A 6,091-nucleotide genomic window follows, 5' to 3' on the forward strand; every position below is an offset into this window, starting at 1 on the left:
AATTTACAATAGGACAATATTTTAAGGGATTTTAACCTGAATAAAGCAAAAATTCATTTAAATATTTTTCACTATAGCCACTAAAGTGTGCCACGGGCATCAGAAAATTATTTATTCTTGGGATTCTCTGGACAATAGGTTATCACTCAGACCTGCTGGCTCTAGTCTCTTCATTAGTTTAGTAGGGTTCTGATATGTCTAGGGTGTGGCTTTGCATGTGTATACACGCACACTGTCATTATAGGAGATTATAGGAAATAGGAGACACCCTATTTCCCCGAGCTAAGGCCCAGCAAGCAATCTGTGCTCTGAGCTTGGCATAACAACAATCTTTTGTACTCACCCTCCGGATGAACACTGCCGTAGAAAAATCACAGGATTGTTTCATGTAATTATTTTATTGCTTTGACTAGCACCAGGTGTTCTCTGAGCTCAGATTTGCACCTGTTGTATCCATGTTCTGGTCATGAAGCTTTGTTATGAATCAAACTTGGTTTCATTGTTACTGTTACCCTTCATTGTCAGGGCTGCAGCTCACTGTGAAGCCGTTGGTGTAAGTATTGAGATCTGCCTTGGGTCTCTGACCCTCTTTCCTGCCCCCCTCTCCCCCACCCCAACACACACACTAGGGATGGGCCTGGCATATGTGTCCTTACTTGCAAGCCCTTTCCCTCGCTTTGAAATTAATCTTCTGTTTAGTTCCTGACTCTATTCTGTCTCTAGCCTGCTCTGTTTGGCTCCTACCACCCGCAGGTTAGACTGGTTCCAATGCCAATCAAATTACTTGATTTGTATCCCTACCTATTTTAACCACACCCTCGTTTCCCTTCATTGTTGGCTATTGAAAAACCTTTAGTAAAGTGCCTTTAGTCTAGTAAGCAATTTAATTGGAATAGATAAAAGGTAATAACAGCTAAATTATTTCTTGGCTATAACATAGATTGGACCCAGCTTCTTCTAGAGGCGAATCCATGGATCCAGCTACATCTAGGGGCAAAATCATTTCCTAGGCTGGAGTTAGCGTTGCTCTCATCTCCCAGCCTGGGAAGTTCTGTATCTTATTTTTAGATTTCCTGTCTCCCTGTGAAAGGGATGAAGATACATAGTGTTAACTCATGACTAGTTTAGCAAGCGTTGTAGAAACCGTAATGATTTTCCGGATTGCAGCTGCATACACAAACAAGAAAGCAGGATGTTGGCTCCAGTGTCCTCGAAACTGTTTTTTGAGATTTGGAACTTTGCTGTGCTTTGATTTGTCCCTGAAACCCCCGACCTGAAATGGAATGCTTATAAAATGCCTTAGGGGCTAATATCCTTGTGACCTTAACTGACTGACATAAATCTAATGCTAAAAGCATCAAGGTGGCGAGAATGGCCCTGTCTCCTCTTGTGTCCCCTGTTAGCACTCTGTCCTTGGAAATCCACTTGGCTTGGGAAAAATTGATGCTTATATGTATCAGAGCCTGGTATCAAGGAGATACATATGGCTGAGATCCAGCAAATAGACTTTATTTTACTTGTAATTTTGTTTTTTGTTGAACTGGGATACTTTTGATATTGGAATGTAAAGAACAGTAGCTGTCTCATTTTTTAGCTTTTTGGTTATGATAACTACTGGTCCTGAAGCTTTTAAATTGGAAGGATGCATCTATATTTGGATTTCTAAATCCTGTACAAGGGGAGGAAAGGCTCTAAAAATAGAGCAAATAAAATAAAATGAGGAAATATTTACAGGTCTGGCAGGAATCATTAACCAAAGGATGATCAGCCTAATTCTCTAAAAACATTTTGAATGGCCCGGTGGAAAGAAGATTGAGATTATACTCAGAACCTTTAGTTTCTAATCCGGCTTTGGGATTTGCTGCTTTATAACCATGAAAGAATCACTTTTGTGCTTTGGGTATATTGCCATCAATATTTAATTTAATTCAATAAACACTTCAATAATTGCAGACCTCGATGTAAAACCCCGTGGATGATACCAAATTTTGCGACAAAGTTGTTGTCTTCTCAGATGTTATAGTTAATTAAGGGGAAATGCTACGAATACAAATAATTTTATTAAAAGATCTATAAAATATTCTAGTAATGACCTCACCGTAGTCTTGTGAGGCTATAATGAGACCATGTCATAGCTTTAGAGTTGGAAGGACTCTAGACATAACATAGCCCACCTCCTACTTTAACCAGGAAGAAGCAGGCCTAGAGAAGTGAAGCGATTTGCCTATAGTTGTGTAGTTAGTAAATGGCAGAGCCAGGATTAGAACCCAGACCCTTCATCTCCAGATCCACCATGATTCCCACTACTATATGTAAAAAATTATTAAGAAACAAATGCCCTAGAAATGCAAATTGTAATGATTATTTTTCCCATTTGGAAAACAAGAGAAGCTCTTTTAGAATACTGAATCTACTTTAAGTCTGACGAAGAAATTATGACTCAAGGAGGGACCATAAGCAAAGGGAATATAACTTTAAAGAAGCGTACACAATATTGCTCAAAATAGGAAAATAAGATTCCTGTTTCCCCTCTCTGCCTAACACAGTCTGTGCTCAAACTGTGTCATAGGCTTAATATGAAAAGAATTATTGGTCTCATCATTGAGAGTCTTAACATAGTGGCCAGCCTCTTGAGCCCTGAAGGAATGGCCAAAACCAGAACCAGCTTCTTGAAAATCTGCACAGCTTGGAGGTAGAGTGAACATTTGGAAACATATGCTACTACTTCAGTGGAATGTGGGGTGGGGAGTAGGGAAAGGAATCCACCCTTTGCTGCACTAGCAGTTCTTGAACCTGAAGTTTAAAGAACCAGCTATTTAAATATGTGGTTACTATTTCCACAGAAGTCCTACTTCAGGGCTTCATTGTCCCATGGAGACTGCTTAGGTGGCACAGTGGATAGAATGGGCTTAGAACCAGAAAGACTCACTTTCATGAGTTCAAATGTGGCTTCAGACACTTAGTATGACCCTGGTCAAATCACTTGTTTGCCTCAGTTTCCTTATCTCTAAAATGAGCTGGAGAAGAAAATGGCAAACCACTTCAGTATCTTTGCTAAGAAAACCCCAAACAGAGAGTTGCATACAAGTGAAAAAGACCGAACAAATGCAACTATGGACCAGTCCCGTGCCTGAGCATACAAAGAAAGACAAAAGACAATCCTTATTCTTGGCAAGATCACAGTCTAATGGGAAAAAAAAAAACATGCAAACGACTATGTATGAGCAAGAGACAGACAAGACAAAGGAAGTAATCAGGTAATCCAAAAGGGAAGGCAAATGAAATAATCAGGTAATCCAAAAAGGGGGATCTGGAAAGGATTTCTCCAGAAGGTGGGATTTTAGTTGGTACTAACACGATGACAGGGAAGCCAGGAATTAGAGATGAAATAGGACAGCAGGAAGCTACCACACTGACATAACTAGAGTTCCTTGAAATATTGTTCACACAAAGGTTTGGTCCAGGTGCTGGTTGGGAAGGGTAAAGGAAGCTAGTGATTAGTGTTGTGTGTAAAAATTGCTGTTGTGAATGATAAAGACTGAGGTAATAAAATCGGAGCACATCAATTTATTAGCAAGGCTAGCAGTTGCATAACAAATCGGGTCTAAGCCCTCCTCAGTAGGTATGAAGACATGATATGGGAATTAACCATGATATGGGAATTAACCACGATATGGGAATTAACAACATTCTTATACTCAATTATGAGGAGCCAATTGATTTATACAGTCTTAAGTAACATGGGTGTTTTCCCTTCTGATTGGCCAGAGTTTTACAAATCCTTTGGTTATTTGCAGAACATCCTGGTACATTTCTCAGTCATTACAAAGCATCCTAGAACATTTTTGTAGTAACCACAGAATGTTCCAGGATGTTTGTCACGATGTATGGAACATTTTGTAGTCAGTACCTGTTATCCCAACTTCTCAGGATTGTCTCAATAATCTCTCCATAATCATTTGATTTTACAATAACATCTTAATTCCCCATATGATTTCACATCATGGCAAGGTCTAGTTCTCAAAATAATCACAAAATGAAAAGAACCAAACAAAATGGAATTAATTTGAATTTCACATTAGAGGAGCATGATGTACTAGAAAGAAGTGAGTAACCTGGGTATAATAGCTAGCCGGCTTTGATAACAGAAGTACTTTACAAATAATCGCTCGTTTAATCTTCACAACACCTCCTATGAGATAGGCGCTACTATTATCTCTATTTTACAGATGAGCAAATGGAGGCAGAAAAGGTTAAAGTGACTTAGGGTCACACAGCTAATAAGTATTTGAGGCTGTATTTGAACTGACTTCTTCCTGACTCCAAGTCCAGTAGCCTAGCTACCGTACCACCTAGCTGCCAGATTAAATATTGGCTCTGCTACTTTTATTACCTGTGTGATCTTGGGCAAATAACTTAACTTCCCTGGCTCTTGGTCTTTTTTTTTTCTGTAAAATAAAGGTGGTCTAGATCAGTTGTCTCCCAAGTATAGGTATGGCCTGACTCCAACAGATCAATTAATCAAATTGTGGGAACATACATCCCATCCCACCTTCCCTAGGATAACCAATCCGTAAGCTTGTCTTCTACATTACCACACCAGCCCCTTCAACTATGATAGCTCAATACTTCTCTGTTCCACCATCTCTAGCTGGCCTCCTTCCCCCTACTAGGAGTGGGCTCCACAGGATGGTCATAAGCAGTGAATATTTCTTGACTAATTGAAAGCATATTACAATAAATGCATTCAATATAATAGAGCTAGCCCCATGTCTGTGCAGGTGACCCATTCAGTTCCTGATTTAACTTGTCACATTGGAGTCTATGCAACAAGTACATTTGTCTTCTGATCCATCTTATGTTTTGGTCAGCTACCCTAAGGAAGAACTTGACTTAGGGTACTCTATATTGCATATTCTAAGAGGATTTATTTTTAACTCTTATTTCATCAGAGCATTAGACCAAAGCCTGGAAGGAACTTTAGAAGTCATTGAATCCAGTACTTTTACAAATGACGAGATAGTCTCAGAAAGGTTAAATGAGACTTGCCCAGTATCACACAGGATATATATTACTGGCATGATTGGGATTTATATTCAGATCCTATGGCTACAGGTTTGGTGCTATTTCTTCTGTACACCAAGCTATCTCCACCAGTTGTTTCCATTCTATTTGGCATATAATCATACAGCAATTAGTCCATTTAGGATGATAAAGTTATATTGTAAGGGACTGAGAGATTATTTAGCTCTGCCCCTTCCTTTTGTAGATAAGGAATCTGCCAGCCTCCTAATACTGGGTCTTAAACAACTTAAGACTGCCGTTGGGACTTTCTGTGTACCACTCTTTCTACCACATTGCCTCTGAAACCATTATGTAGCCCACAAATATATATTAAGTACCAACTATGATACTGGGGATACAAAGTCAAAAATGATATAGTCCTTGCCTTTAGTAATAATAGCTGACACATGTAGTGCTTCACATTTAAAAGCTATTTTGAACACTATGTTATCTCATTTGAAACTCATAAGCTTTTGAGTTGGGCATTATGGCTATTTTTTTGTGTCCATTTTACAGATTAGGAAACTGAGGCCTCAAATCTTCTGATTCAAAATCTTTCTACTAGACCACATTAAATTCCTCATTTTACTGTTGAGTGAACTCAGTCAGACTCAGAGACATTAAGGGATTTGTCCAAGGTTATAGAGTTAGTAAGTGGAAGAGCCAAGACTAGAATGCAAGTCTACTAGTTACCAATTTAAGGCTTTTTCTACTGCAGTATGCTTTTTACTAAAAGAAGTTCTTCCAAAAAGAAATAGGATCACTCCATTATATTGTTAGCATTATCTTAAGAATGTTAAGATTAATAGCAATTATTATATAGCCCACATTTCTCTGATGCTCTAGAGTTTAAAACATTTTCTTTATAAAAAACATCACAATTGGGTATATTTTGGGGTGGCGTGGAGGGGGATAAATATTTGGATTGTTAGGATACCATTCTGTTGAATCCATTCTGAACAGCAGATTATTTTCAGGGACTAGTCACTGGTCACAAATTGTTCCCTAAATTTTCTGGTCCAGGGAT

The sequence above is a fragment of the Trichosurus vulpecula genome, chromosome 9 (assembly GCF_011100635.1).
Source record: "Trichosurus vulpecula isolate mTriVul1 chromosome 9, mTriVul1.pri, whole genome shotgun sequence".
Taxonomy (NCBI): Eukaryota; Metazoa; Chordata; class Mammalia; order Diprotodontia; family Phalangeridae; genus Trichosurus; species Trichosurus vulpecula.